A 20510-nucleotide genomic window follows, 5' to 3' on the forward strand; every position below is an offset into this window, starting at 1 on the left:
GAGGGGTAGCCTGTGGCCATGGGCAGTGGCCAGATTGTCCGGGTCATGGAATAAGGTCATGATCCAGACAATCTGGCTACTAGCCATGACTACAAGGGACAAAACATAGGATTAAAGTGGCATGTCCACCTGGGTCTGGCTTTGTGATAAAGTTATTCGAAATTAGGACAGATTTGAAAGGGAAGAAAAATGTGCTTGTGGTAATATGGTCATAGGGTTCTCTTTTTGCCTTATGCAGGCTGCAATGGAAAGCGAAGAGGGGCCTGTATGGAATCCTCACCTTCCCTTTCCCTGGTGGCCATCCTGGAAAAGGATTTTCCTTCCTACACCTGGACGCCGCAGGCGTCCCGTTGTTGGAAGAAAAATCCTATTTTTTAGCACTCCGGGTTCCCGCTTTGGGAACCTAGGGTTTTAATGGCCTTCATCCCCTATTTCAGGGGCTGGAATGGGTGGGATAATGGTCCAGAGACCTCGTTATCCACCCTCGCTTCGCTTGGGCTGATATCAATGACATTTGTGATGTCATCTTTGATGTCCTGGGTGTTAGTCTTAGCAGTGCACGGTGGTGGCGCGAGTTATGGTTGCTTAGCTTACGATAACTGGCGAATTTCAGGGGTTTTTCGGTTTTACTTGGAACCATAACGTCCGTTTAACAAAGTTTTTTTCTTTGAATTTCATTGGTTTTTATTAGTCCAACTTAACCATAATGTCCCTTTAACAAAGTTTATTCAGTGAATTTCAAAGGTTTTTATTAGTGCAACTTAACCATAACGTCCTATTAACAAAGTTTTTTCATTGACTATATATATATATATATATATTGCAACATGTGTACAGTACAATTCAAATTAAGTTGTGCTATGATGCATCCAAATAAATGTAGTGTTATCGGTTTGATGGCAGTGAGCACTTTTGATGTGTGTGAATTTGTGTTTCATATTTCTATGCTTCCCTGAGCAAAACCAAGACTAAAGTGCACACTCCTATTTCATGTGTACTCTCTCTCCATATCTATTACATTACTGCATGTGCGTTTGGTTCTGGCAAACTTTCATCTGGAAAGAAGTGGGGGCTTGTATGAGCGTCCATTTGCCTAAAACAGACAAAGTAAATGTGTATGTTTTGGAATCGTATCCTTTACCCTCACTCAGGAAATTAAATGATATCCACAAATGAAGCAGTAGACTTGAGCCATTATTATTTCACACATCTAATAACAATTACTCCTCGACCCTGTGGATGGTTACAAACTGCTCCTGACACCAAGAATGCGCCAAGATACCCTTGAGTGAGGTGCACTATATATAAATAAATAATTCACTCACACCCATTTGTAAACTCAGAATTAGGGTGAACCTTAAATATTTTGCCTTCAATTCTAGATATCATTCTAAGGCGCCATTCCACTATTGAGCACAATATTAACAGCTTTGAGTGTGAAACATGTCTTTGCACCTTTACATCCCTCTGGGGGCTAGTCTGTTTCTTATGTGACCTTTTGTGCCTGTGAGCCGTAGCTAAGCGCATAGTCGTGGATCTTCTCCCACAGCCATAATTTGGCATTGGTAGTAGAGAGACGTGGATCTAGGCTTGCGTGTGAAAATGGAGGCACTCCCTGTTACTCTTGGGGAAGTACCCCCTATGGTTGACCTTCCCCCAAGAATACTGCTACTTTGACTTTACTTCTAATTCTCAGTAGGGTTCATATTTTGAGGTCAGGATTTAGGATTAGGCAGCATTCATGGTCTTAAGTTTGCCCCCATTTTCTCCCATGACTGTTGGCCCCCTGGCCATAGTGGCGTGCCAGGCACATCTTGATTTCTTTCTTTAGAGGCAGGTCAACGGTGGCATTAATTTGGCTGCAATCCTTAATCCCAAGAAGAGGACGTACCCATGCCGAAAAGTGGCTTCAACGCCAAACTCCAGAAGATGAAATCCTTTCAGAGTAAAGCTGATGGTCTATGGCTGCATTTGGGGTTTGGGCCACCACATGGCAAAAGGCAATAGTGTTTGACAAAGGTAGACAATGCCAGTTCTTTTCCTCCATCACCAAGCTTTCCTCTACACTATGGTGTGGCTACAACCTGTTTCGATACTGGGCCTAGTAAGATCGTTGTTTTGTTCTTCCCTTGTACCCCTCCCTTGCCTTGTCGCGCTCTGAAAAACTTGTGTATGGGCGCGATAAATAAAAATATATATCATATCATACCTATGATGACCTAGCACAGAACTTTTTTATTTGTATTTCTTATTTTGGGGTATGAATCAAGCTTTACAGAGTATTTGGGGAACCTACAGGTAGGGGGGTAGTAACAAGGGGTGTCGCATAGGAGCAAGAACTGAACAATGATGGGTGACAATCCAGAGACGAAGGCAACACTGGGCTATCTCCAGGTAAAATGTGTAGAATCTGGGGGGCAGGGTTGAATACAATATGCTATAGTAGTGGCAGCTGGAAGGAGTGGAACACACAATGGTGGCTATACAAGAGTGAGGGAGTGCTTGCACCAGCCGTGGGGAGCGGGTAAGGGGGAAGGGCTATTACAAACAGAGGGGGCACAGAATGGCCCCAAGGATCTGGTCCACAGGGATAGCAGGGGTGAAGTCCTAGTTTTGGCAGAGGAGCAAGTCCTTGAAGAGGAAGTCTTCAGCTCCTTGCTGAATTGCAGAAGCTTGGTAGTGAGTTTGATGTTGATGAGAAGGAGGAGTTCTGCTGGGGGCACAGTCAGAGTCTGGGCTTGAATGTTTTTCGCTTTTTCCACCATAAAATATGTTTAGAAAATGAGGATGGGGATCTATGTCAATGCTAATAACCGCTCTCCCTCAGATGTTGCATCCATTATCATCCAGGTTGACCCTTCGATCCCAACTTTCCATTTCTTAGATTATCGACTTGTGTGCATTACCACGCCCTCTTTAAAAGGTCAAACCTCTTCCATCCCCGGTTGACCGCCCTCCAGCCTGGACTTTCCCAGTCTGACGATTATCTCGATTTTTCTCCTTATCATTGAAATTCTTAATGATTTTCTCAGTAAAGTGTGTATCCCAGAGTCCTCCAAACATTGCCTGTCTGAGCCCCCATTGCAGAAACCCAAACTTGACATGACCATTCAGGCTACCTTCAGGCCAACCACTATTCTTCTAGTTAAACTTTTATTAATGATGGATATTAAAGAGCTGCTGGCACACTTGGATACCTCTCAGGTGTTGCACCCGGTCCAGGTGGCTTTGCAACATTGGCATGGGATAGAGACTTGATATCCGGGATAACATGTTCACTGCTGCAGGTTACTCAGGGCATTTGTCTTCTAGTGCTCCCGCACCTGTTCTCAGTGTTGGCCACTCCTTTTTCTATTGTTGTGCATCCTGTGGGTCCCGACAGTAAGTCTTCGCACTCATGTCCTTTCTGGACGATGCATTTCTTTATGCCACTATGGAAGGCTTCCATGCTCCTTGGCGAGGGTTGCAATGATGAGCTTTTGCCCATTTTCTTTAGCATGTATATGAACCTGTCCTGCGCGTCTTTCATCCTAGAAACCGGCTTGCTATCTAGGCCTCTTCTAATGGTACGACCGACCAATCACGGCTTGGTCCAGCTCCCTCCCCGCTTTGAAGGAATGGATGTGGGCGGATTGGCTGAAATGAAATGCAGGGCTTTAAATGCAGTGATGACATCACTGGGTGAGCAAGGGGAGTGTAACAATCTCTTCTCTGATCCCAAACTGCTGTTACATTGTGGACAACATCAGGATTGAGCTTAGGCTGAAACACCTGGGTATCTGGTGATGTAGAAATCTCTTGCAGACCTCAGGGATACTGTCAAATGACTCCCCTTTCACTTCCACTGGTTAAAGTGCATAATAAGCTGTCTCTCCAAGGTCATGCATGGCATGACTGTAGGGGCTATCGTGAGTTGCAGCCTGTGCTGTCGCGATAGTCCTTATTCAACCCTGTTGTTTACTTTGTCGCACCCAGAGGAACTTGCAATGCATGCGGCTTTGCTGTTGGTCCGGCTGAGCTGTCAAAAGTGAGCTGTCTCTTCCTTAAAATGGCTCCTTTCTTCCCAATAAGACAGGGAACCTCATGTTTGATGAGCCTGACCATAAATCTAATTTGTAAAAGTCGTTCGTAAAATGACTTAAATGTACTTTGTTTATTTTTATGGCCGAGAGGGGCCAGAGATCGGAACCTATGGTTGTGCCTCACCCTTCCCCTCCGCCATACAATACTCCAGCATTAAATCCAGCATATATTTCCATGATGCCGCAAGAGCGCTGGGTGCCTATGGAATCTGCCTGCTTTTTGTACCAGGGCCCAGGGTGGTGCAATAGTGAGCATGCCGCCATTTTACACTTCCCTTTTGCATTCCACCATACAAAAGTTGAAAATGATGTGGAGGGGACCTGAGTATGCAAAAGTGTAAATGTAACATCTGCGTAATTTTCTGGAAGTCAAAAATGAGCCCCAGAGGGTCAATTACATGCTTGGATGCCTGGGCGGTGGCTAGCATAAGTTTACTTCAGGCAGAATTCCCCTAAACACAGCCCCACTCACTTGCTTCTCTCCTGTAGTCAATTTCTTCTGGCCATTCCCACATTTTTTTAAAGAAAGCATTGAAACCATGCCTTCCCTCGGGAACAAATGTCAACCCAAGCTTACACGTGAAGCTAATAGTCACCTGACGTTCCTGAAGTGCCTTAAAAATATGCTTGTCGTATCCTGTAAATCTAGCACTGCGTGGCACCTCACAACCCTTCGCTCTGCTGTAGTGCTCTGAAATATTGTAGTCCCTCACTCTTTCACTAACGCAGATAATTTGCTTAGTGCATAGTTTGGGATTTAGGCCCTTAGGTGATTGAGGCTGCGAAATGGGAGTATGTGTTTCTGGTGGATTTCTAATTGCAACAGCAGCTTGGCACTATTGTTAATTAATGTATAGCCTGTCCTGGCTGTCAATCACTTTCTGCAAAACACTGAACGTGCCTCTCACTGCATAAATGATGCTACATGGGGTGTGCACAAGATGGCCGACAGAGAGGACGCCTGAATGGCAGCTCTGATTTCCCATACCTGATGCACTGGTAGTATGCCAGGGTGCCCATCCCCAGAAGCTGAATTCCCGCTCTTGTGGCAGTGAGGCAGTCGGGAGGACTTAATTGCGACTGAGAGGCACTAGAAGGCACAGGGAAGGTTCCTCAGGCAAGCAGCGCATGGTCCTGCCTGACCCCAACATGGGGGGCGCGAGGGCGAAGAGAGGAATGATGAGCTGCAGAGTGCTGAGAAGTCGGGGGGAGACTGGCTACTGAAGAAGACCCTGGGGACTAGAGAAGTGCCAGTTTTCGCAGACAGCCACCTGCAGGACCCTGTGCATCCCATGGTGAGGAGGAGTCAAACTCTCATCGCCCTGTCCTCCTGTCCATAGGAATGACGTTACGGCAGGGGAGGAGATGCCCGACGCAGCCACCGCACGACGAAGGCCCTACAAGGCAGGGCAAAGAAGATAGGAGGTGAGCCACACGCGAACCGGCTGAAGGGAGAAGCGAAGAAGGCGGGTCTCACTGGGAACTGTGAGACGGGGACTCACGGCACCTTGGACTGTCGTGGGCACAGAGAAGACTTTCTATGGTGGACGAGAGAGTAAAGGAGGGTGTTAGGGGGAAAATGTTTGAAAACTGTAAACAGGACTTTGGTCTGCAGGAGGGGGACAGATTTAGATACCAGCAGGTAAGATACTGGTTGCAGGACCCGTCTATAAAGAAGGGTGCTTCAAGAAGACTTGCCTCTCTTGAAAGGGTGCTGCAGGAGGCAGGCAGCATGGAGGGGTTGATCGGGAAGCTATGTATGAGTATTACGGATTCTCAGGGAGCGGAAGACTGACCGTGAAACGGAAAGGGGAGGAGGAACTGGGGAGAGTTATCACTCCTAAGGACTGGGGAGATATTTACCGCAATACTTGAAAGGCTCCTTCTGCACACAGTAGAAAGAGATATGGGTTAAAATACTCCCCAGGTGACAATACACCCCAGAAACACTACACAGATTCAAACAGATATCGATAAAACATGCTGGGGACGGGGTGGCGTGGACAGGAGGGGACATTAACACACAGCATGGTGAGCTGCCCAAAACTGGGCTCGTTACGGAAATCCATCGAGGAAGTGGTTCATGAAGTAGGGGGGCTCAAATGTGTGCTTAAAATGGATTTTGTTATGTTGGGGCACTCTTCGGAAAGAGAACGGGATGGACTGGTTATTCAACTTAGACTAGTCAAGACTATGTCACTAGCGGCAAAAATTGCGATCGCCTCAATATGGGGGCAAGAAGGCAGCATAAGGAAATTGGGGACCCTTGATACAACATCTGAGCCCCATGAGATGGGCCTGCTGCAAACCAAGAGCTACGAGAGCCATCATCCAGGATGGGGTGTAATAGTTGGAACGAGCTGGAGCTAGAAAGCAACAGTCCTAGGAACTTGGACATGTGGACTTCTAATACTGGTCAGAGGCGTAGCCAGGATTGTCTAACAAATGGGTCTTGATGCTAATGTAGTTGGGACCACTGTACTGACAACAATATCTGTAAATTCCGAGTGGGCATTTACAGATTTTGGGTGGGCCTTGCCCCTCAGGCCCTACCCTGCCTACGCCTCTGTTACTGGGGTGGGCAAATAAGCGGGGATGCAAGGGGCATGGGGGAATGTTTGGAAAAGCTGTTAAAACTATAAAAAGAGAAGATAATACATCAAATAAAATATTTTTGAATGCCGCAACAATGTTGTATAGCTTTGTTTTCAAATACAAGCTGCAAGTTCTTTTCATCACCAGGTTAAGCTGCTTGTAACAAGAGGTCTCCGGTAAGCACCCGGCTGGTTGCTTTCTCACCAGACACATATTCAGAGGGGCTCGACCGAAATCTCCAGCAGGGGTCAGCATCTATCAGCAGGTAGCCCGGGAACTGGTCTCTGTGTCACCTTACCGACAAAAATGTGTCTTTTCACTCTACTTGACTTGTTATGATTTGATATGATACGTTATTTGTAACGCGCTTAATACCCAGAGGTTTCTCAGCGCTGACCCGGGATCGAACCTGTGTTGCTCCGTGTCGTCTCGCTTCCAAGGCGAGCACGTTGCCCCTGAGCTATCCTCCTGAGACTAAATGGAAAAATCAAAGAAGGTTTTTCTAGATATCCAAATTAAATACCTATGAGAAAATATCCTTAAAACGAAATTCGGTGAAGATTATTGGCATGCCAGCCATTCTGGAAACCTGACTGAATTTCGCTGTTAGATATGGGGACAAGCCCAGCCCTGGGTGTTGTGACATCACTTGCTGGGAATGCAAACCTCTTCTAAGAGAAATTCTTGCTCCGAAAAGAATGTCTTGCTGGGGTTTCAAACGTGTCTGATCCCAGCTCTAAATGCATGACTGGCTAATGTTAGTATCCCTATTTCGTTTCCATGATCACGGTGGTTCCATAGTTAGTCACTCTGTGCCCCTCCTCCAGCTCCCCCTACACCTCACCCCCACATGCTTGGTACTCTAACTCCCATCAGCCCTAGCCAGCTTAGCCAGAGGTGAAGGGCCATGGGAAACGTAGTGCATAAAATATGATGGGCCGCCTAATAATAATATTGTTTTCTTCTATGACACGTAATGGCAGACTCCTCCAGCTTCGAAGCTCTGTAGTATAGCAGTACTTGATTGATTTATGGACTGCTTCAGGATGACGAGCTAAGTCGGCCCTCCTGCAGGATATAAGCTTGCAAAGTGAAGCAGGCTCTCATGTCCGAGACCAAGGCTTTACTCTTTAGGCAGGGGCGTTGACTTTTGGTTTTCCTGGCGGCGGCAACAAAACAAACGTCCCAGGGACTTGCACGCAATTGTCTTTCCTGCGGGGCACGGGGTGCGCCCGGAGCACCCGTGTACTCGACGGTCCTGCCCTTGACGGTAATGAGTAACCACTTATGAGTGACCAGTGATGAGTGACCAAGTGACTGTGCTAGCTTCAGGAGTTCTGCAAATGAGTAACCTAGTCTTAAATCTGCCCTGATGTGCGCCTCCTGCGATTCTTATGACTTCACAGAATTGGCAAGAAGCCATGAATACAATGAGCTTTTAAATTCCTACGAGCTATAGCCATGCAACATCTCACAGGCTGGGCAATGGAGGCTTACAAACCCTGGCTTGACCTGTCATCCCATGTTCCTGAAATCACAAACTTCAAGGATGTATCATTAAGATTGTTTACCTGTACGTAAAGGGGATTAAATGTGTAAAACAAAAAAACAGGCTCTTTGCCCAGGCGGCTCCATAAATGTATGCTTCACATTGTAACTGCAACTAACTTATGCACTGTACTGTTTCTCTTCTTGTTATGCAACCCCACGAAATGCGCCCAGATACCCGAGGGTTATGTGCGCTAGATGAATAAATAAATAAATATTACATTGTCTTAATAATTGAGTTTTATAATCCCTAATCATGCAATCAAATTGGCATTTTCTTTTCGTTATGGACTATCATAGCCAGTGGATGATTAAAATAGACGGATGGGTTACAAAGAAACCTTAAAAGGCTGAATGTTGCAAGCACATTGCAATTTCTTTGCCGCTGCAAATGTACCCATGGTGGAGTTTCCTGACTGACCTCTTCGGATGTCATTGGTCCACGTCTGTCAGCGACGTGGCATTTTGACATTGTTGTGTATCTTCGGAGCGTGCACACTGTCGCTGTGCTTCACTGCGTGTTTATGATCTGGAGTAAACTTGCTTTCATCGGCGGCACACACTGAAACCAATCGTGGGAAGGGTGCTAGGTGTCCGTGCACATTCATTGTTTGGCCTCTCTGTGGCGAGCTGTCGACAAGGTTGCTAGCAAGGAAGATGAATTCCACCTGGAGAATGTTTCCTCGCCGTTCCATGTTCAGGAAATTCAAACTTTTGTAGAGTAGAGTGCCAACAAGCTAACGACCTCTATACTGTTTTGCATGGCTTTTGCCAATTACAGCATACGACAAACTTGCGTCCGTTTTTAAAACCCCCTCCGATTAGGGGTGCACTAATGCGTGGACAGATTTGATGTACCTCACCATGCGGTGATAGTACATTAGGAGATCAAAATTGGACCAACCGAGTCCCTGGTTCTGCAGACAGCGGTGTTAAAAGTGTACCGAGAAAAGTAGTGTCACTGTGGTCTCGGCAGGGGAGAGGGTAGGCGGAAGCACAGTGCAACATGTGACAAGTGTTACGGCCAGGGCATTGCAACAGTGACTAGTAACTAAGGCTCCTATTACAACTTTACACGGACACAGGGACAGGACTGGACAAATCCTCTGTATAGAAAGGTGAATATAGTAGTAAAAAGTAGAGAATGGCAAACAGTGGAACACCGCTCCCGACCGTTCCCGCTCACTTCGATCACGGGCAGGCAGGCAGCCTACGGAGTGGTCCTTGGTGATGTTTTAGTGACTGGCTGCAGCATTATTTTCAGAATCAGACACTACACTTGTGGGGTCTTTTTAAATCGGGCGTTACATGACCCACAGTGTAAGGAACAAGCGGACACAAGTTCTCCTCTGCCTGTGTGCTTCCCTCTGGGCCATGTTCATGGATTTCATGCACAGATCCGGGACAGGAGGCCTAAGGTGGCTTTGCCTCTTATCGCTGCTCCGCCTCTTATCTCTCTGCGGCCAGCATGAAATCCACCAGCACACCCACCCGCATCTCATGTTGTTGCAGGCGGAGGGGCATGAATCCCATAGCACACTCCCTGCATTTTAAACCTGCTCCAGGTACGTTGGGTGTGAAGGGCACAGGAACCCAGGACCGCCTGGATTACTGCGCCTTATTTACACCCATACCACAAAACAATCAAACTGGCATAGATGGCCGCATAGACATGAGTGTTAGCGGCCGTGGTCCTCACCGTTTTATTTCCATGCAAATTAAAATACCTCCCTTGTCGCTCACAATCCTTCCAAAAAAGGGTCACTTTGGGCTGTCTGGAGCTTGTTGGGAATTGTGGGCCTAAGGACCGCATCAGGGCCTTTCAATCTTTTCAGTTTAAAGGGGCACAGACTACCCACATGTTGCCAGTCAGCAGTCTTTTAACACGTCAATATATTCCTTTCTATATCACTTTTATTCTGGGCAGAGGCGTCGCCAGGAATCAAATTTAGGAGGGTCACAGAGGGGGCCAAAGATAAAAGTAGGGGGGGGCACAGACAACAGTGGGGGGGGTGCCTATGAAAGGGTGACATCACAAACACTCCTGCGGAGAGGCTTTTGTGCACACCAACTGCCCACACCCCCACTGCACCTCCCCCTCACATCAGAATGCATGCACCAAACCATTGAGTGACTAGTGGGCCATCATTTGCAGTTTTGTGTGCTCCATTCTCATAGGAGGGGCTGCAAGCTGCTCTGCACACTATGGAGGTTGCTGTTGAGAAGTGGCTCTTGCTCGTGTTCATACTGATGCCAGAATGCAAGATCACTGCTAGCTTTGAGACAAAAGGAGAGTATTTGCCCTGTGATCTGCAGACATTTGTCACAAATAACACCACGAACAGAGAACATGATCACTGCTCGCCTTATGTATGGGGGGGGCAGGATTTCAGAGGGGCGCCAAGGACCCCCCGCCCCTCCCTAGCAAAGCCACTATTCTGGGGCTTTAAATGTGCGCTCTGCAACATGTTGCCTTATAAGCTGCCTTTACTGGAGTCCATCTGGCCGCCACTTCCCTCCGCCTTGTTGCCTTTTAACACCGGCTCCTCCACATCAGCCACTTACTGAGAAAGAAGGATGTATAACTTTTCAGTGGGCATTTCGTGTTTCAGCTCCCTGCTGACTGGCTCTGATAATCAGCCGCTATTAACCCGGTCTGTATTTCTATGTCGCCATTATAATGGATGCACCCCGCAAGTGTGTCAGACTCTTTCCCGCTCTACGCAATGGGTGGGGGGGCTGGCGGGGGGCAACCATCATGTTGAAATGGAACCCCACAACTGGGGCCTGTGTGGGGCACATGAGCTGAGGTCTTCGCTGACCGATCCAAGCCAGATAACGGTGGGGGATGGGCAAATGATGCAGCCCCGATACTTACACCTAAATGCATTGTTTGCTCCAACTACTGCGCGCTATTTAAGAGGAACAATACAACTCGAAACGTGGATTAAGTCATGTCTATAAAAAGTACAGCCCCGCGGGCATCTTGCAGAATAAACGCTCCCAGAGCGCGCATGAAACCCCAGGGCAGGAAACGGAAGTATCTGTTCTTGTTCAAATAATTGTCGTCCAGGTCGAGGTCCATCTGTGACGAATAGACCGAAAGTAACACCTGCCTGGTGTTTACTTCTGGGAGTGATGATACCCCGAGTGCAGATACCGCTGAGTGCGCCGCAGACGTCTAACCATAAAACACGATGGAAGCCCGGGCACGCGTGTCAGCGGAGCCCCCTGTAGTCCGAGCAGAGCCCCCTGCAGTCCGCCAGCAGCTTGACCGAGGGCCACCCAGGGAAAGCGCGACTTCCGCGCACAGACTGGGGCCCAGCCCGGCTGCACTTGCTGCCCGTCTCTTGGGAGGTGCGCGGTGGCGTGACGTCATTCGGAATTGCCGGCTACCCCCTCGGCGGAATCCAGTTGCACGCAGCATCCTAACAGTAATTAGAGCTAAGCAGCGATTACCTATGATTTGTGCAGACTTCTCGCCTGTCGGCGGTTTCCTAGCACCCGCCCGCCCCGCCGCGCCGCCTCACGCTGCCATGAGGGCGCTGTGTACCTCTCTGCGTGCAAGAGCGCCTCACAATGTGCGGACGCCGCGGCGAGAGCGGGGCGCGCTCTTCTAGGCGGAGGTAAGCAGCTCAGCCCCCTGGCTCCTTAGCTCCTCGCCCGCTTAGCGGATGCCTGTTTACAGCGTAGGCACGCAGTCGGCGCACGACGAGAATAGAACGCAACTTGCACACATTTGTGCCCCCTGCTTTTTGCTCTGCCTCCGAGCCGTGTCATGGGATAGATTCTGGAGGGGGAGGGGGCGTGCGACTTCAGCGTTGCCGTAAAATGTGAGTGGGGTGGTTTTGCGTTTTTCAAGTGATGCTCAGAGATGATTTTTTTTTATAAACAATACAGTGATTTATTTTTAGTTGAAGTGACTGTTTATAATTACTCAGGGTTTGCATGGACCAATGGCACGCAATCCTTACAGCGGGCATGCCAACCTGTAATTGAGGGCATATTGTATTTATTGGTTTCAATCCGTGCATACACTTATGAAACACAATTGCAGACTGAGCTAGCTATCATTTTAAGAAGCCTTTGTATTGTGTAGCACTAGAATCGGTCCGTAATATGGGATGACCCTGACACGATGCCACGAGATGTGTTTCATGCGGGGACTCCGAGGACCAGTGTTGCCCGAGCAAGGACATGAAAGTACCGTCCATAAGGGTTTGTGTTTCCCACTGTATCCGAATGCTCTCTGGCGTGTCTGGGAGATCCTTTGTCACTTTAAGGGCTGGTGCTTTATAGAAAGTACAGCATATACATGTACGCGTGTACCTATATATACTATCTACGCACCTGTAGTTTTCAGCGAATGTTTACAATCAAAGTTTATAATCAAAGTTACTCTTGCTATCTATAAAAAGCAGTGTGCAAAGATTGGAAAGTGTAAGGTTACTATAAGCACTAAACGGCCCTCATTACATATTTGAGGGTGCGTGGAATGTTGGCAGCTAAATTGTGGTAGTTCCATGACAGGCACTTTACGTCACTGTGCATCACCACAAAAGGATACGTTTGTCACGAAAGTGGAGGAGAGGCCTCAGGCACTCGGGTGGAGGGAGCTCCTCCGCTTTACTGCCACAGGTGGAATTGCTGCCTGTGGCAAGTCCTTCAAATCTCCCTTGGAGCCATGCGGAGTAAATTGGGGATCAACCCCACCATTCTGCCGCTCGCAGTGAGCGAGGCTTCACCTGGCTGTGAGAGATAGTGATGGCAAGTGTGGCCGCAATGGCTCGTAATGAGGCAACATATACATGAAATACTCGTATAGTCTCCCACACTGCAAATGAAACCTTAACGCACACCACTTTTTTTAGTTTTTGTTTTATTGTTTGAAGCCGTCACCCAGCTCGAGAGCAGTGGAGCGCTGTACAGGGTACAGGGCCAGCGTTTGGGCTGGCATCTTTTAACAGTAGCACAGCACTGTGAGTTGCGGTCTGTGCTGTCCGTCCGTCTGTGCATCCATTAGGATTAGTCCTTGGTCAGGTGTTGTGAAATTGGAGAATTGTGGGGGCATTCCGCTACTTCACAACATTCTCTTTAACGAAGACATGATTCCGATGTTAATCTATATATATATATTTGTGAAAGTATGTTTGTATGTTCGGGGTTGGCTCCAGCCCCATAACAGTTGGTGGGCTGAAAATCTCCACCAAAGTCGGCATACCAGTCTGGGGTGTACTGGCGATAGGTAAATTTGGCCAACCCATCCGATTCGCCCTGAACAGGATGGGTTCCGGTCCTGTGCTATCTGTATAGGCGATTTCGAGAGATTGACGATTTTGTGGTTTTTGGCCCCAGCCCCACTGCATTTGGTGGCCTGAAATGTTGGCCCGAGGTTGGCATACCAGTATGGGGTGTACTGGTGATAGTGAAATTTGACCAACCCCTCCCATTCACCCTGTGTTACCCGTACAGGAGATTTTGGGAGATTGCTGATTTTGCGACTTTTCCAATAATAGGAAGTTAGGACACAAGGTTGGCATACCAGTCTGGGGTGTACTGGCAATTGTGACATTTGACCAACCCCAGCCATTTGTGCTGCACAGGGCAGGACCCTGCCATCAGTATAGGCTATTTCGGGAGATTACCGATTTTGCGATTTTGATTATTATTTTATTTTATTTTTCCTGCAAAAAATAGGAAGTTATGGTACAATAAAACATACACAAGGCTATAGCAGACCCCTATGTGCATGCCAGCTACAGACCCGTGCAATGCCGGGTGGTACCGCTAGTTACCTATAATAGTGAGTCTTGTGAGAGGGCGGGTGGTGGTGGAGGGTATGTGTAGATGTCTTATAGGGTGCATAAAGTGGGAAATAGAATTGACATCATTGATGGTTATGATTTTTTTTGATGAATGCTGAACGTAGTGATGGGTATTCATGATATGGTTTGTGTGGATTGTGGCAGAGGGTGCAAATTGTGAAAAAGGGTGGTAAGAAATATGCAGTGTAGATGGCCACTCTGTTCTTAGCTGCCGCATTTATTTTAAATTGTGCTGCTAGATAAGTTGCTGATGTTTTAAAATTGTGTCTACCAATGTGGTGAATGGGGCTAATTAGTGTTTATATTCCCAATGTGGGGTTCTTTGCTATTTAGGATGCCGCACTTGTGGGTGGTCCTCTTTTTACTTCTGTGAGGGGGTGGTCTTAGCCTTCCTTTCCTCTACACGCTGGCATTTAGGTGCCACATTAATCACCCGTGCAGCGGACAGGTGCAGCGGGCGTGCCGAAGGCGCGCTTAAGACAAGATTGTCTGTGCCCTTCCATGCTACGGACGTGGAGGACGCCCTTTTACTCTACTTCAGGGAAAGGTTGTTGTCTCTTGCCCCTCTGAGCATAGTGTTTCCCTCTGGGCGGGCAGATGAGCCTGTTAGTAACATCTCTCCAGTCTTGCAACATCAGTTCATTACTGACCTAAACTCTGAGAAGCTCTCCCTATTACTGTGGCAATAAGACCCTCGGCGGGGGGCCAATACCACCCCAGGTAATGCCCCCGGGGCCGTAGTTACTTAACGAAGCCCCAGGGGCATTACCATGGGCAGTATTGGCCCGCCGCCGAGGGTCTTATTTCAATCATTACCCCGCCCCGTTAGACCAGGGTACTAATGGCATTTTTTTCTGTTTCGCGCGTTTCGAAACAGAAAAAAAAAATATGGAAAAAATGGCCGCCGGGAAAGGGAAAACGTAGTCTGTTTTCCCTTTCCATGGCAGCCAACGGGAGCAGATGCACTGGGAACAGAAGTGTTCCCAGAGCGTTCGCTCCCAAGACCAGAAGAAAAAAGAAGGTAAGTGGGGTTGGGAGGGCGGAAGGGATGGGAAGGCGAAGGGGGAAAAAAAAATACATACTGCAGTCTCCGACGGGGGACGATGGAAGCCTCTAGCTGTGTGGAGGCTTGGAGCGGGGATGGCTCCCGCTCCGAGTCTCCACACGGCTGGAGGTTTCCATCATCGCCCGCTGGAGACTGCGGGATAGAAGGTAAGTGGGGTGGGGTGGGAGTCAGGAGGAAAGGGGAAAAAATGTCTTACCTGAGTCCCCGGCAGGGGACGAAGGAAGCCTCCAGCCATGGGGAGGCTCGGAGCGGGGATTGCCCCGTTTCGAGCCTCCTCATTGGCTGAGGGGCTGCCATGCCCCTCGCTGGGAACAGAGTACCCGGCACGCGCGGTGTACAAGGGAATACCGTGTGGGATGGCTGGCAAATGAGCCAATCACCACGCTGTATTCCCGTGGCACTGCGTGTGCCGGGTACTAATGCTTAATACCAGGTCTCTTCCGGCTCACGCAGCGGAAATTCATCTCCTGCTGTGTGATCGCCGTCCGGCCATGCTATTTTTTACCGAGACCTGGTTGCAGGATAGCTCGACTGCTGCTCTTGTTCAGGCCATTCCTAATGGCTACAAGATCATCCATCTGGACCGCCCTGCCCCTCAACATTGTGGTGGTGTAGCCACTATCTTTAAAACTGATTTTGCCATGACTCAACTGTGTTGTCCTCATTTTCTATCTTTAGAGGCTTTGCTAGTGAGGTGTGTGGTTTCACCCAACTTCTCCTGTCATTTACTTCTGGTTTATCACCCCCCAGGCCTTATACTGGTCTACTTGAATCCTTAGTTGACTTAATAGCCGATCTGCACATTAAATACACGCATCTGATAGTACTGGGTGATCTGAATGTGACATTTAATCTCCCCAGAGCCCCTGCCCTTGATGCTTTGTTTATTAGCCTTGTTGACTTGGATTACCATCAACATGTGGTAGGGCCCACCCATAATATGGGGAATACTCTCAATGTAGTATTGGCCAAAGAAACTTCTGATCTTTCAACTAGAAGAGCCTATCCTATGGACAGACCACTTTTAAGTGACCTGTGCACTTCTGCCAGTGCAAATACAGACTAATATCTTGCCAGCCAAAGTTTGGCAACGGGCCTGGCGATCTGTTAACTCACAAATTTTGGCATCTGCTATCAAAACCAAATGTGCAGTTGCAGAAGTTCCCTCCTTACCTCTCCTGTCAGACTCTTTTCTGGCAGTAGCTGACGAAGTAGCTTCCCTTCGGCTTATTCAAATGCACAGGCTTCCCTCAGAGCCGTGGTTCTCAGAGCAACTGAGGTCTGCAAGACTGAAACTCAGACAAGCGGAATGTAATGATCTGCACTCTGAGATCTTGTATGAAGCCAGTTCTATGGCCTACTCAGATGCCATTTCGGAGGCTAAGAAATCCTATTTCGCCCAGAAGATCAAAACCTCGATGTGTCAGGCTAAGCCCTTTTTGCAGTAGTTAAATCCTTATCCACTACAGTAAACTTCACACCACCTGTGAAGCCGACCTAGGAGCTGTCCGATTCTTTACCTCAATTTTTCATTAGAAAGATTGAGACCATTCGTACAAATATCGTGATGAATACTGTGTCAGCTGCCATGACTTCTATCCCAGACATTCGTCCCCCTGCCCCTATTATGGCTACCACACGCCCTGCCTGGTCTTCCTTTCCCCTCTTCTCTGAAGAGTCGGTTTCTAGGGCCATTCTGCAGATTAAATCTTGCACTCCTTCTGACGTGGTGCCTTTTAAAGTCCTGAAAGAGATTTCTCCTTAGCTTCTAAGGGTGATCACGGATGCTGTCAATGCCTCCTGTCAATCGGAATTTATACCACCGGAGCTAAAGGCTGCCACGGTAATCCCTCTTTTAAAAAACCTTTGCTGTATTCTTCTTTGCCATCTCATTTTCACCTATCTCTCTTCTTCCTGCTCTGATGAAACTTTTGGAATCACTGGTCTCTGCTCTTCTCTCTTCATTTCTTGAACTATCTGACTGTCTTGACCCTGCCCAGTCTGGCCTTCGGCCAGGCAGCGGCACTGAGAGCATCCTGGTTTCAGTACAGGACGACATGGCCAGGCTAATGGATGCAAGGGGTGATGGAGCCCTGAAATAAATGGATCTATCAGCGGCTTTCGACACGATTGATCATCCTACCTTGCTATCCATCCTACCTTGCTATCCCGCTTGGCCCAAGTAGGTATATCTGGTCCAGTACTAGCTTGGTTCGCTTCTTTTCTGGCTGATAGATCTCAATCTCTTCTGCTCTCTCCTTTTTCTTCTAAATCTTGTCACCTCAGTTGGGGTGTCCCTCAAGGCTCTGCTTTGTCCCCTATTCTCTTCAATATCTATATCTGGGCTTTAGTTTGTCTCATACGCTCCTTCGGCATCAGATGCTATTCATATGCGGACGGCACCCAAATCCTGATCCGTTTAGACCTTGATCGGGATAGGGTGTCGTCGAGCCTTCATCGGTATCTGACGACTGTGGGTGAGTGGATGGGCCTAAATTGGCTGAATCTGAATGGGGACAAAACAGAGGTGCTGGTGGTGGGTTTTCCTCCTGACCCTTCACTCTGGATTGCTTCTTTCTGGCCTCCTTATTTGGGTTCTCTTACTGTTCCGACGGCGAAGGTTAAGAATCTGGGAGTAATCTTGACTGCCACCCTGTCTATAGATGCACAGGTTTCTTCTGTCTGTCAGACTGGGTTTTCCACCTGAAAATCCTGAAAAAAATATTTCATTTGATACCACCCTCCCTGTGCCCACCGGTCGTGGCTGCGATGGTATCTAGTCGTCAGGGCTATTGCAACTCTCTCTACCTTGCACAGCCTAGGGACTGATCCTCCGACTACAAAGCCTCCAGAACTTTGCAGCACAGGTGGCGACAAGATCACCTTATGGTGCTCATATTTCCCTGGTCTTGCGCCATTTACATTGGTTGGTGGTGGACCAATGTATGTAATTCAAGGCCCTTTGCATTATGCATCGTGCTGTTCATGGTCAGGGGCGGAGTATCTTCGTGTTAAATTTTCACACTATTTCCCGAAGCGCCCCTTAATGCCTGAGTCGGCTGGCCTGCTCTGTGTGCCTACCTTTCATCGTTCCCGGATGAGGGGACATGCCTCCTCGATTGCTGCGGCACAGCTATGGAATAAGCTGCTTGTGACATTGAAAAGAATATTCAACAATCTGGCCTTCAGGAAGGTCCTTAAAACCTATCTTTTTTTAACGCTAGTGGCGTATGGCTGGTGGCTTTGTGTGCAGTGTTCCTGTCCACTTCCTCTCCAGTGCCATGCTGCCTTCGGACGATGTGCGTTATATAAGAAGTCTTAACATAACATAACATGGCGAAATAGGGTTCATATGGTGGCATAAGCTGATTAGCACTTTACAGAAAATATATATACATACAATATCACCCAACCGAAGTTAGTACAAATTTATCACCCCCGGAAGGATGAAAGGCTGAGTTGGCCTTGCTGGGATTTGAACCTGCGATCTGCAGATCACACACAGATTGCATAGGCGAGCACTTAAACCACTGAGCTCTCTTACCAGCTGATGGTGAATATGTGTGGATGTTATAGTGTTGGAGGTTCATATGACTGCTGGCAGAGAGTGCATATGGTGGCGAAGGGTGGTGGTGTAATGGGAACTGTTTCTGCTCTTTGTGGATTTTGGCACTGGGCGGGACTGGATGTGGCTTAGGATGCAGTATCAGTGCAGCGTACATATGATTGCAAAGGGTGTTGCATACTTTGGCCCTGTTTGGATGGTGACAGAGGGTGAGTGTGTATGGTGGCATAGGATGTGCGTGCTGTTGCCTGCTGAGGATGGGTATGTGTATATGTTGCTGTGTATGGTAGCGGAGGCTTGTGTTATGGTTGAGAGTTTGGGGTGCAGATGATGGCAGTGGGAATACAACACGTTTCAGCTGAGGCAGAATGTTCTATTTTCAGACGTCTTTTGTGATGTCCTACAATATGATGCAATGTACATTTGTTTGTGTTGAGACACAATCTTCCTTTTTTTAGATGAGAATGTATTTGCATTTTCCTGTGTTCATATTTCACAATACAGATTATAAAAGCACACACAGTAGGGGAGTTCTGATGTTCTATAATACAAAGGTACGTGCATTTGTGTTGAGACCGAATGTCATATTTTTAGATGAGTTTTCAGATGCATTTTTATATATTCGTATTTCGCATTACACATTACGAATAGGCATACACTACACTACACTACACTACACTACACAAGTTATGTGCATGTCAGAAATATAGATAAACTCTGATTTTATTTACAATTAAATATTTTGAGTTTGGCTGATGCAACATTCACGTTTTTTGAAGCATGCACATCGTTATGGTATAGTTTTTGTGTGTGGCAAAAATCTTGAAATCAAATCGGAGAATTCAGGAAATCGTGTTCAGAAAATTAATTTTCCTTTTGGAGCTCTTCAATCTAAGGAGATGAAAGAGTGTGTTTTCTTTTTCAACCTTTCAATTGGTTGTAACTGGTCTCCCCAGGATTGGGACCCGATGCGATTCTCAGCCACTGTGCACCTCTTCAAGGTGATGTGAAGTGATTATGTGCCCCAAATGTGTCTGGTAGTAAACCACCTTTGCCTACGAGAGTGCGCTCCACGTTGCAACATTTGTTTCACTTCTCGTCTGGGTTGCTGAGAACGGCTCATCTTCCCACCACGGGGGAATACCCATTGCCTAGATCAGCCACATCATGTGGTTGTGAACCACAAAATAGAGCTCTTGGGACTGCATTTAGTAGGATTTATTCTGTTTTCTTGCAGCTGGCCCCTTGTTGTTTGAAGCTTGTAATGCGCTTGCTTATCTGTGACCTTGGCTGGGAGCTCGATCTTTCCGCTTCGTGCAGCCTGAGCCTGCTTCCCTTGTCTGGTGTCCTGTAGCTTGAGGCCCTCTGTAATTTTCCTTAGACTTATAATGTGATTTCTACATGCTTATACTGTGCTATGTTTCCTATAAGTAATGTGTACGTGGTTGTACCAGGCTCCATATATATTCCTGTAGTTCCATAAGGTTAATTGCCATAAGCATCTGCAAGCTTGCTCAGGATCTCTTGTTGCCTTGCGTTTAGCGTTATTCTATTTGGCTAATGAGAAAAATAATAAAAGATTTGACAGTATGTATATGTATATGTATCTGTCCTCTACAGAACTGTGTAAGCATGTTCTTCGTTTATGCGAGTAAGTGTTTGTGTAAGCTGTGCATGACTCTGAGTGTTCTTTGTGGCTAACGCACCTATGTCGTGGTGTCACTAATGACGTCAGCACAGAGGCTTCTCAGCACTTAATCGGTGCAGTCCATGAGGTACCACATGAAGCAAACCTCCAAGAACAACACTTGGTATGACTCCGACCTAGT

General features: G+C 47.5%; 1 protein-coding gene across 7 annotated transcripts in view; it reads left to right on the forward strand.

Annotated features, from left to right (window-relative positions):
* ZNF385B (zinc finger protein 385B) overlaps nucleotides 1-20510 on the forward strand; it is a 1357263-nt gene that overhangs the window by 780353 nt on the left and 556400 nt on the right. Inside the window, exon 1 of one of the 7 annotated variants that reach the window (XM_069616091.1) lies at nucleotides 11539-11851. The exons of 5 other annotated variants lie outside the window; for them this stretch is intronic. The gene's annotated coding sequence lies outside the window, so the exon portion shown is untranslated. Of the gene's footprint in view, nucleotides 1-11538; nucleotides 11852-11949; nucleotides 12059-20510 lie in introns of those variants that run through there. One more of the 7 variants, XM_069616093.1, reaches the window with a different exon arrangement.

This window comes from Ambystoma mexicanum, chromosome 9, assembly GCF_040938575.1.
Source record: "Ambystoma mexicanum isolate Mex_15411 chromosome 9, UKY_AmexF1_1, whole genome shotgun sequence".
Classification (NCBI taxonomy): domain Eukaryota; kingdom Metazoa; phylum Chordata; class Amphibia; order Caudata; family Ambystomatidae; genus Ambystoma; species Ambystoma mexicanum.